Source organism: Macadamia integrifolia, chromosome 6 (assembly GCF_013358625.1).
Source record: "Macadamia integrifolia cultivar HAES 741 chromosome 6, SCU_Mint_v3, whole genome shotgun sequence".
NCBI lineage: Eukaryota > Viridiplantae > Streptophyta > Magnoliopsida > Proteales > Proteaceae > Macadamia > Macadamia integrifolia.
This window is the reverse complement of record NC_056562.1, coordinates 2,044,632-2,057,130: the sequence shown is the minus strand read 5'-3', so window position 1 is coordinate 2,057,130 and position 12,499 is coordinate 2,044,632. Positions and strand designations below refer to the sequence as shown.

Genomic DNA, 12,499 nt, shown 5'->3' with positions numbered 1-12,499 from the left:
TTCATTCTTGGCTTATAGATATCGATGCATATAGCATATAACAGATAGGAAAAACAAAAAAGTGTCAGGAAGTAAACTACACAAGCCTCCACAGCCAATTTAATCGGTCAGCATTTATATGATAGACTATTTATACTTAGTCTGAAACTCTGAATCCATCAACTAGTGCTGGTTGATGATACTCTGCTAGAAAATATGCATCTTAAACATTATCCGAATGCTAATTTTTAGTAATTAGCTTTGAGAAAAGAGTCCTGTATGGGTGTGAAATTTGTTTTTGTTCAGGTTCTTATAATCTATGTCATAGGCTCAATGTCCTTTTCTCTGTTTGATAACTACTATATTTTTAGTTTCATTTGAGAATGAAATGGGAGATGGATTCTATGAGAATTGCTCACCAATTACTTCATTAGATGGAAAATGTGTAGTTCTAATCCAAGGACCCTTGTCATCCAAGATAGTAGACAAAATCATCTAATGGACATCATCTTCTATGGTTCTGTAATGGTTACTCTGATTTGATACCAGCTATGATGGAGTTAGTAATGCAAATTTGTGAGAGAAACATAAGTATTTATGCAAATGATTTGCCTACTCTATCTATGTTGTTTATCACTCACCAAATTTTCTTGCTTGAAGTCGCTTTTTTTTTTGGAAAGTTGGTTTATAAAAATCCAATAGAAACATGGGGGTTTGCTCAACCTGACTTACAAACTTAACTCCTAAATAGCCCAGAAGTTTGATCAATCCATTTTTTTCTTTCTTTGATGAATAAATATGTAGGAAGTTGGAATGGGAAAAAAATAAATAAATAAAAAGGGAGTGGAGGTCATTAAGTTTTAGATTTGACTTCCCTAGAAAGAAGAAATGATGCAAGCAAATTCCTGCTGTTAGTCTTTACCAAAATTTCCTCTCTGTTGCATGTGCAAAAGTTTGATTGGAATAAGTATTTTAGGGTCCCCACCAACTTATTCCAATCTGACGTCTAGTTCAGTTTTGGTCCAGTTACCTGCATTTGATTGACCCAACTAAAGGCTTCTGGATATAGATCTCTTCCTAAGAATTTCTGTTGATTGCAGGTTGCGGCAGTATCTTGGGGTTGAGATTAATCTGATATAACTTTCCCTTATGACCTATAAGGTCATTCTTTTGAATGGAGAATTTCACAATCTTCCCCAAATTTTTCTTAGAAGATCAGATACTCTCTCCCTTTCTCTCTTGCTGGATGTACTAGTTGCTGGGGTAAGGTCATAGGATGAGACCATGGAGAAGTCTGCTGTTGTAGTGGGTTGGTTCGGGAATTAGCATTAGAAGAATAAAAGCCATCATTGGGAGAGGGAAAGATGGGGCCACAGGGTAGTTTAGTGTCACTCTCATAGAGTTGGGAGCTTGGGATGGAGAGATTTAGAAAGAAACAAAAAGGTAGGATGTGGCCATGGGAGGTTCAAGTGCTTGAAATTGAGTGAGGAAAAGGTCAAATGGGGGTTGGGAGAAGGGAATGTGAAGAGAAAAAACAAGATATATATTGCTGTGTATTATGTTAAGAATGGTCAAAAGTAGAATGGCACTTTGAATCCAAGTTTCTTCGAAAGCACTTTTTTTTTGTGGGGGTGGGGGATGCTTTCTTCTGAAGCACTGTTCACATTTTTTGGGTACTGACAAGCTGCTGTTCTTGGGGGAAGTATCTGATATTCTAAGAGGTATGGGGGACAGTGAAATTCTCACTTCTTTGAAGGAGACAGTTCATGTTATAATAAACTGTAAATTCAAGGTACCGTTTTTGGGAAAGGGATAAAAAATAGTAAAATAAAAAGTTATCATTTGCTTCCTTAACAGAATCATGGAGTATGACTATTTTGACATTAATGAGATGATTTTATTCACTATATCGGATGGTGAGAATCCTTGGCTTAGGACTACAGATATTCCATTTATTGGAGTTGTTTGGTGAACACAATTTTTATAGAATCTTTGTCCCATTCAGTTCAAAATGATGCTACAAAATATGGTGCATTATCTAAGAGAATAAATATATACTGGAAGAGTCCTTGATGAACACTAAGGAATCAAGATGAAACAAATTTAGGGATGCCCATGTAGATCTTTTCATTCAAAGCTAATTACAACAAATGAATTGGCTTTTTGATTATGTTTCTGGTGAATATGATCTACACAAAAGTGCACAAATGCATTATGACCCAGTACAGGTTGAATTTTGGAATCAGATGTTCAATGAATAGTGGAATAATATTTATGGAAGTGTCTCAATATGGTGATGCAGACTTGGTATTTTTACCTTTAGACATTTTTTTTTTGTGGGGGTGGGGGTGAGGGTGAGGGTGAGGGGATAAAGAAATTTATTTGCATTTGTAAGCATGCATTACACCACTTTTGTTTTAGTGGGCCACTACGTTGCAATTTTGCCACTTTACAAGACATTTATGTCTAGATAACCTGTTTGGTTTAAGTACAAGGGCTTTTATGGATGATATAAATATACAATGTAAATTCATGTTTTCTCCGGAGAATTTATAAAAATTTTACTTGGGGGGATGGATTAAAAACAAGTCCATTAAATCACTCAGAAGGCAGCCAGGGGAGGTACTTCTAGAAAATGATTGTGTATAAGGGTATTTCCCGTAAGGTAAATGCTCTGCTGTCCTGTTGATCTTCTGAAATTTATAACTCCTCGAGTATTCTAAAAGCCCTTTGAAGTTCAGATCACAAATGTCCCTGTGAGGCATTTCAATTAAGATATTATTTGTTCCTTTTTTCTTTGGAAGATAGGACAATTGACAGACTTTCACTTGAAGGGTTTGGTAATAGTGAAAAAATCAATTTAGTGATGTTTTGAAGCTAAGATCTGGAGGCATGTGACATAGCATCTGAGTGGGACCTAGGCTTGAGTACAGAGGCTGAAATTATGAAAGCGTAAGGCATGAATCAACCTAAATCATAGACTAATAATGTGGGAAGAATGCCATAAATTCCATACAACTTTGGAGGTAGGAAAAATACATGAATGGGTTTCTATTAAGGGTTGTAGCGTGACAACTTAGGCACAAGATCCATGTTTTTCATCATGTGTATACTTGTATACTTCAGGTTATTGATATTAAGCTGTTAAAAGACAGAAATCATTACATTAATGGCAGACTTGGTGTGTTATAACTTATAACTACTCCTTTTAGGATAATTTAGGTGTATTACTTCGAAGTTTCAAGAATGATGACTTACAAAGTTTCAAGAACGACAACTTCTTTTGCTGTATGCATACGTCTTTCATGCTTTTTATGATAGAGGACTGGCAGGAGTGACAAGTCCAACATCTGCAGACGTGTGAAAAGAAAATATTGAATTTCATTTGTTGAAGAGTGGGAAAAAGTTTTGATTTGTATGTGTAATGAATTTTTGTTGACCAGATTTTGTTTTTCGTCTGAACCCTCTAAAATTATGACTGGATTGTTTTATCTGGATAGTATATGAATATTGTACCATGAGAGTAGTGTTAAGTCGAGAGTGGGAGAGGTCTAAGTTAGTCATTGTTATTTACTTTAGTTCCAGAATTACCTCCATCCTATATAACTCTGATGACATCCACAATAGTGCCCTTTTTTTTTTTTTTTTAATTTGGTTTACTTGATAGTAAATTACTGAACTGCCATCCATTTGTAATTCAATCTCAGTGGACCCATAAGCTGTTCGAATCAGGTTTTTGGAACCCTGGATTTCACCACTTGGGATATGGGAAGAGATGAAGTATGAGTTGAAGAACAATTATCTACTATAACACATCCAAAGAAACTCTCCTTTTGACAATTTACTACTTGTTGATGCAAAAATTTGACCGTCGGCTCTGGGAGAGAAACCTACAAAAAAGAGGGCCAAAGGGGTGCTTCGGCCAAGATGCACCGATGCCTAAGTTAGTTTCAGACAACAAATATTGGAGAAGTGGAGAGAGAGTGAGATATTGACCTCTTTTCCCTTTTTATAGGGTAGATGCTATAAACCCTAATCCCCATATGGGGTGAAGTACCTTATTTACCCTTGTAGTTAGGTTCCTTGAGTTGTGAGGAGCCCCTTGATCTGTGGTGGGATGCTACATGTTCTACACTAATTGGTGGAGTGATATATGGTATATCAGATGCCCTCATTCCCTTAAGTTCCTATAATAGGAAGTTGAGGGAGTAGTGATGCAGTTGCACGATGGACTTAGGAAAGAAATATCTTTTGATTTGATTTTCTATTGTTTTAGAATTAATTTCTTTTTAAATTAGCTAGCTTCTAATTTTAGAATAGTTTCCATTAATTGTTTGATTTTTCATTTATAATAGTCATGTAATAGAGAAGAACTCAGTTTTTGGAAATTGGATGAATAGAAACTTGGTTGAAAATTTCTTTGGTTTTGAAACCATGGCTGCCGACCCCTTTTTTCACCCTCTCTGAAATCTTCTAATCTCTTCTTTTCCCTCTCTTATTTCTCTCTTTATCTCTTTTATATTCTTCTCCCTTCCCCATCGATCTGTTACAACCTTCTTTTTTTTCTGTTCGGTTCCTCCAACTAGTGACAATATAGGTTGAGAGGAGTGGTCAGATCTTCTTTGATCCCCTTCCTTTCCCCTTGAGATTTTGTGTGGTGGTTCTCCACCTGAGGGCGACTGAAAATCCAGAGTTTTGGCTCCAGTTGATATTCCTAAGTGAGAATCGAAGACAAAAATCAGATCTGGTTATGGGCCTTGCGCTGAACTGAGTTGTAGGTACAGATGTCCAGGTCGCTTGCAGTTTGAGGGCCCTATCTGCCGGAATCAAGAGGTCATAGGGTTGGTAGCCTTCGTCTGAAAATTCAAGCCAAATCGTGAAGTGTTAAAGGAGCTCTCTCTCCCTTACGTTTCCCTGGTTCTACCGCCCCTGTGATGGGTGTCGTGAGGTTGAGGTAATGTTATGAAAAGGTAATGTTCCATAAATTGCTTAACTTGCAACAAGGGAACAAAGAGGTGGATTCCTACACCCTCGAATTCCACAAACTGTCTTCAAGGTGTCGACTTCAAGAAACAGACCAGCAACGGGTGATGCGATATATCAATAGGTTAAGTACTGAGATTCGATTTGAGGCTGCTAACACTGATTTCAGGTCTGTTGATGTGGCATCAGCTCATGCCAAGACGGCTGAAGAGAAATCCATTTATTGGAAGGGTATGCTCAAGACTTCTTCAGTTTATAGACCTCCACCACGTATGGAGGAAAAGAAGCCTGAAACTCGCAGAGTTGAAGAGAAAAGGTTAGAGTTCAACAAGGATAGTGTTGGGGTGAAGAATATCATATGCCATAGTTGTGACGAGAAGGTTCACTATTCCAACAAGTGTCCCAACAGGACTCGTTCTTTGAACGTAGCAGAGAAGCAGCCAACAGAGAAGAGTGAAGATGAATCTCATTTGTATCCTTATCCCGTCGAGGACGATGATATTATCGATGATGAAGATGAGGATATAGAAGCTCATTCAGTTAGCCTTTCATCCTTTTCGAATAGACTAGTTGATAAGGGCTCCTCTTTTCAGACAGAAGGGTACTTTTCTGCACGGCTCCGACCATACTGATGTTCATGCAGTTTTGATACTGGGGCAGAAGCAAATTTTATATCTGTTGAATTTGTTCGAGCACACAACCTTCCACAGAAGCAGCTTTTCAAGAAGATTCACGTGCGAGGTTTTGGACCCACAGCTCGAGAAGAGGCCACTCCAGTTCGAGTACACTTACAGTTTGGGCCGATACAGTACCATGTCATCTGTTTGATCACCCCATTGGCACACAGCGACATTCTTCTAGGGCGACCTTGGCAGCGGCATGCAGGCATTCTCTATGATGGTGCACGGAACACCATCAAGGTGAAGCAAGGAGGTCGTATGTACTTAATGAGGTCACCGCATTATCAGACATGCCACGTCGTCGACTAACTCCTGCTCGAATGACACGTCAACCTACTCTCCCTCCTTTAAGTGTTATGTTCTCATCTTCTGCTTAGAGATACGTGCCACCTCATCAGCGAGCAACTTACAAGGGTATCTTGGGAGCACGACCTAACTCGACGGAGTCGAGTTCTTTTAAGACTGGGAGAGCTGATGCAGTTGCACGATGGACTTAGGAAAGAAATATCTTTTGATTTGATTTTCTATTGTTTTAGAATTAATTTCTTTTTAAATTAGCTAGCTTCTAATTTTAGAATAGTTTCCATTAATTGTTTGATTTTTCCTTTATATTAGTCATGTAATAGAGAAGAACTCAGTTTTTGGAAATTGGATGAATAGAAACTTGGTTGAAAATTTCTTTGGTTTTGAAACCATGGCTGCCGACCCCTTTTTTCTCCCTCTCTGAAATCTTCTAATCTCTTCTTTTCCCTCTCTTATTTCTCTCTTTATCTCTTCTATATTCTTCTCCCTTCCCCATCGATCTGTTACAACCTTCTTTTTTTTCTGTTCGGTTCCTCCAACTAGTGACAATATAGGTTGAGAGGAGTGGTCAGATCTTCTTTGATCCCCTTCCTTTCCCCTTGAGATTTTGTGTGGTGGTTCTCCACCTGAGGGTGACTGAAAATCCAGAGTTTTGGCTCCAGTTGATATTCCTAAGTGAGAATCGAAGACAAAAATCAGAATTGGTTCTGGGCCTTGCGTTGAACTGAGTTGCGGGTACAGATGTCCAGGTCACTTGCAGTTTGAGGGCCTTATCTGCCGGAATCAAGAGGTCATAGGGTTGGTAGCCTTCGTCTGAAAATTCAGGCCAAATCGTGAAGTGTTAAAGGAGCTCTCTCTCCCTTACGTTTCCCTGGTTCTACCGCCCCTGTGATGGGTGTCGTGAGGTTGAGGATAACCTCTTTAAGTGAGTGTCTTAAGTCTTTTCTCACTTATTTCCTAAAAGTGCCCCTACCTCTTATGTTTAACCTGATTTGTCCTCATTTTAGTTTAAATTCCTAGTTTGTCATACGTTTGCTCTCCACTCAAGTCATTTTCTTTTGCTTCCCTTGGTTAAGTTCTAGTTAATTACAAAATTGCCATTCTGTTAATTATTTACAGAACTGCCATTATTCTTGGTTTTATTTTAGTTTAACCCCACTACTATTTCTATTTCCAGAATTGCTCCTTTCTCTTTGAAGTTAATTGCTGTTAAGTCCTTAGTCACTTATTTCTCTCTATAAAGCTCCTAAAATTTACCAGAAATTACATTATTGACCCTGGTTTGTCTAGAGTGAACTATTTGGTTTTTTTTATTGGGTCCTAAGCAATCCGATTCCAAATTTTGGAACACGGATCCGCATCAAGTAGAGTTGCTTTTTCTCCTTAAGGATGCTTGAGCGTGTTCGATGCCCCCATTGTATTGGGGTTCATGCTCGGCGCATCCCCATTGGGTTGGGGTGTAGAAATTCATGCTCGGAGCATCCCCATCGTGTTGGGGGGTTGAGATATATGAGCTTGGTGCGTCCCCATCGTGCTGGGGTTCGAGATATACGTTGGAGCTCTGTACGTCCTCATCGTGCTGGGGTTAGAGATTGCAAGTGTAGAAGCTTGCGTGGTCCCCATTGTGCTGGGTTTGGAGATTCTAAGTGTAGAAGCTCGCGTGGTCCCCATTGTGCTGGGGTTGGAGATTTCTAAGTGTAGAAGCTCGCGTTGTCCCCATCGTGCTGGGGTTGGAGATTCTAATTGTAGATGCTCGCTTTGTTTCCATCGTGTTGGGGTTAGAGATTCTAGGTGTAAAAGCTCGCGTGGTCCCCATCGTACTGGGGTTGGAGATTCTGGGTGTAGAAGCTCGCGTGGTCCCTATCGTGCTGGGGTTGGAGATTCTAAGTGTAGAAGCTCGCGTAGTCCCCATCGTGTTGGGGTTAGAGATTCTATGCGCGGCTATAAGGTTGCCTAGAATTCAAGTCAACATGGGATACTCTATTTTGAGCTCGCGTGTGGAGTTTTTGGTGCCGAGTTTGTGTTCGGACTGCGGGGTGTGCGGAGCATGGCTAGTTGGTTGCAGAGTCACCTTTCAGATGGTCGGTTTCCCCTGTGTGCTTGGTCGTGGGATGCACGAGATGAAGAGGTTGCTTGGTTTCAATATTGCTGACCAGATACAAGTGCATGGTGAGGGCATCGAAGATCGTACATCCTACTCGGCCTACGATTAACAAGCTGGTCTGCTTGGCAATCACAGTTCTACATGATTGGGACCACGCGAGCTTCTACACCTAGAATCTCTAACCCCAACATGATTGAGACCACGTGAGCTTCTACACCTAGAATCTCTAACCCCAACATGATTGAGACCACGCGAGCTTCTACACTTAAAATCTCCAACCCAAGCATGATGGGGACGCATCGAACTCTATATCTCCAACCCCAGTACGATGAGGACGCACCGACATCCCCAGTACAATGGGGACGTACAGAGCTCCAACGTATATCTCCAACCCCAGCATGATGGGGATGCACCAAACTCATATTTCTACCCACAGCACGATGGGAATGCGCCGAGCATGAATTTCTATACCCCAAACCAATGGGGATGCGCCGAGCATGAACCCCAACGCAATGGGGGATGCATCGAGCATGAACCCTAACACAATGGGGGCATCGAGCATGCTCAAGCATCCTTAAGGACTCTACTCCAACTTTCTATTCTAGGAACTTAAGGGAGTGGGGGGCATCTAATATACCATATATCACTCCACCAATTAGTGTAAGCCATGTGACATCCGACCACAGATTAAGGGGCTCCTCACAACCCAAGGAACCTAACTACAAGGGTAAATAAGGTACTTCATCCCATATGGGATTAGAGTTTTATGGCATCTACCGTATAAAAGGGAAAAAGAGGTTAGTCTCTCACTCTCTCTCCACTTCTCCAATAAATTATTTGTTGTCTGAAACTGACTTAGGCATTGGAGCATCTTGGCCGGAGCACCCATCCGGTCCTCTTTTTCGTAGGTTTCTCTCCCGGAGCTGATGGTCGGATTTCTGCATCAACACTTCCAAATGGCATTTAAAGCTAAAGAGAACTTGAAGCAGCATGTCTATAAAGTTCAGTTCGCAAGTTGGAGAGTGTTGGAAGCTTAACTCCAGCGATGTTAAGGAGAAGGTTGGACTTAAATTTACACTACCAAAGGAAATTGAGAAACATCAATCAAAGAATAGAAGATTGAAATTGAAGACAAAGCTTAATTGATCAGAGTGAACTTTGATGATAAAGAAGAGACAGTGCTTGAAGTGTCAAAGACGGAAGATCAATAGGTAGAAGATTCTATTAAAAACGTCTACATTGAAGAGATCAAAATTGACAAAGTTGAAACAGTGGAAGATGAGGTAGAGGTTGAGAATACTCCACTCCACAAGACCTCGTAAACATTTATGATGTTCTTGAAGAGGTAGAGCTTGTTCTCAAGTCTTCAATGAGAAGGCTTCCAAAGTTGAGAACTCTATGGATATGACATTCACAGTTAATATTGATTCAGAGGTTGAGCACTAGTTTGTCATGCCACCAAATTTCTTTGAAGAGAAAGATCTACACCTCGAAGACTATATTCTAATCATCCCTAAGCTTCCAGATTACTGCTATGGGATGCAGATGAATATTCATCACACAGTCAATCCCTCGACACATAACTCAAGGTCTAGTTTTTTTCTAGCGGGGGAGAATTCATGCCAAATTTAGCAAGAAGAGAAAATGGGCCTATTGTTTTGGGTTTGGTTCACTTTCATGGTTCAAGTTAGGTTCATTTTGGAATGAGCTTCATATTTTTCAGTTTTTTGTTGTAATGGGCCCTTTCTATAAGCCCAATTATTAGGGATTTAAGTCCTATATGGGATTAAGTAGTTAGTTTTCCCCCTTTTTTGTTTTGTTTTACGGGAACAAAAATACTGAATCTTCTGTTTGGTGTAGCTGATTCGTTTTTACGTTTTAGTGAAACAAACTGGGCAAAAAAAAAAAAAAAAAAACTAGTAGAAATGGTATTGTTGAACCATGTGAAACCATGTTTCATCAGTCCAGAAATGTTTCAGTTGAAACAAAATGGGGATTTCAAATAAAGTTGGTCCTGATAGTCCTTGTGAAAGGCCTGGCACAACACACCGCACCTGAGAAGGCCTGGTGTCCCTGGTTCTCAGCAACACTGAGAAGGTTATCTCTCTTCCGACTCTTCTCTGTTCTTCCTTCTCTTCTTTCTTTGTTCTTCTGCTTCTCTCCTTTTTCTTTGCATGGCATCAGCACTAGCGTCAGATCATCATAGATTTGGGCTTTGTGATGATCACCTACAACAATGAATCCCCCATTAGTGATGCAATTATTCCTTCTCTTCTTCTTCTTTGAAAACATTGCTCAGATCTGTATTTTTCCTGTTGTAGAAAACCTAAAATCAATTTGATTTTAAACCTCTCCAAAATCGTTCCAGCAAAACCCTTTTGAGTTATGATGTTGAATTTCATGTTGCAATCTCCTTTTGTTACCTCTTTGTGATCAACCTTCTTGATAGCAATTCATGAAACCCTAGAAATTTTTGGGCCCGTTTGATAACGTTTCTGCCGTTTCTGTTTCAAGAAACGGCAGAAACATAAATTTCCGTTTCTAGAAATAGAAACGGAATTGAAGGTGTTTGATAAGTTATGTTTTTAGAAGTCGATGGTAACCAGTGAAAGAATTGCCACAAGTCGTTTCCAGAAACAGCGAACTTGTTTCGCCTGGGTCGTTTCTTGAATCATAAATAAGTAAAAATTTCTATTTCTATTTCTAAAAATAAGTGAAACGAAACAATTTTATCAAACGCTTTTTGCTCCATTTCTGCTGTTTCTGGAAACAGAAACAGTAGAAACGCGTTTCTTGAAACGTTATCAAACGGGCCCTTTGTTTTCTTCCTTCATGGCTCGAATTTCAGAAGGTAGTGTTGGAGCTAGAGGTAGAGCAAACCAGATCCAGAAACACAAATTCTCATGGTGATTATTGGCAATGCTCTTCGCCAGGTTTTCATGCCAAAGCAGGAGTATGAGAGTCTCAGAGGAAGAGAAAGCTTGGGGTCGGCTTCAGAGGCCAGTTGTTATGGTAACAAATGATGATTCTATGGCTTGCAGTCGTCATTTCTGGTTTCATTAGCTTGACGATTGTCTTTCCCGGTGATGAGGGGAAGAGACCCCTGTGTAGAGATTGGCGACTTCAGCCCTTGCCAATTAACTTGACTGGAGATTCTGATCTCTATGTGGGAGCATTTTATCTCACCGAGCAAGAGGCAGCGGATTATTACTGGATGGTTGTGTTCATTCCTTCAGTTATTCTTTTCTTTGCCTCGGTTGTTTACCTTGTAGCAGGTTAGAAAATTACGGGGGCTTATTACTTTCCTTGTCATTTGTCATAACTGAAATAGCTGTTCAATTTTATTCCAATTAGATAGTAAATTTCAAATGCGCTAGTATGGCATGCAATTCTCTGTTTATGCTGTTTAGTGAATCTCATATTTCTGTGTTTCCTTTACTGGATCTGAGATTTTATTGCTACACATGCAACTTACAGATTGTAGTGATAACCTTTTGAAAAAATTATTTTGTTTTGTTATCATAATTTATCCTGGTTGTGTAGGTACTAATTTTTTTCTCCATTTTCCCCCTTTGTTGGATAGGTTTCTGTATATGATGGTTTACATTCTGACTTCAGGTGAATCGTTTCATAGCTGCATTATTGCTTCAAAAAACGTGGATGCAGTTAATTGAAGAGGGACCAATTCATGGGATAAATTTGGAAGCAATTGAAATTTGTAGGACAAGGAGTCATGTACTGGAGAAGAACCAGTCTTCTAGTCTCGACCATATCCGAATGAACCTTGGGCAACAGTTTGCAAATTAATTTAGTGCAAACACAAATTTTCCAAAATGTTGCTAGATTGCGCAATTAGGGTCTAAGGTAGAGCCATTCGTAATATGAATTTTATTTTCCCAAGAAATGGAAGAATAGTACAATGCTCCAATGAGTAGCATTCCGTTCGTGAACGTAAAAATTAATCAGATTTTCTGGATCATGAAGTTTAGAGACATCCAACCATATAGATACTGATTTGAACTGTCTGCCAAGAGATAAATCGGCATGGGAGACAAGAAGGTTAGATGTTCAACCTGGATGATAGATGGTGAATCTGATGATCTGATTCAGTTTAATCTAAAAATTTTCATCTTGTTATATTCTTTCCAATCCCGGCTGATCAATTTTGGTGCCCATGGTTATGATAGTGGCAAACAAATATTTAATTTATGCATGTTTGGTAATTAGTGGCATTTTTTTTAAGGGTAATGTATAGCGTCACCCCCTTAGAGAATACCTCAATGAGAAGGACACTTCCTTTGTTTCACCAAATTAGACTTAGACGTCCAATCGTCAGTTATTGTGAAGGAATATAGTTTATATGCCGATGTCAGTTACTATATTATATTTTAAGTACCAAAATGCCCTTACTAAATGTGAAGCACTTAAAATGCCCATGTAATAAGCTCAA

The 12,499-nt window shown here is 39.5% G+C and overlaps 1 protein-coding gene across 6 annotated transcripts in view; it reads left to right on the top strand.

The window, feature by feature from the left end:
* The window catches only part of LOC122081752 (mediator of RNA polymerase II transcription subunit 9), a 23,377-nt gene extending 11,191 nt beyond the window's left edge, over positions 1 to 12,186 (top strand). For 2 of the 6 annotated variants that reach the window (XM_042648994.1, XM_042648995.1), the window contains exon 6: positions 11,668 to 12,186. The gene's annotated coding sequence lies outside the window, so the exon portion shown is untranslated. Of the gene's footprint in view, positions 1 to 10,982 lie in introns of all 6 variants that reach the window. The other 4 variants (XM_042648996.1, XM_042648992.1, XR_006141192.1 and 1 more) reach the window with 3 other exon arrangements.
* The last annotated feature ends 313 nt before the right edge of the window (positions 12,187 to 12,499 follow it).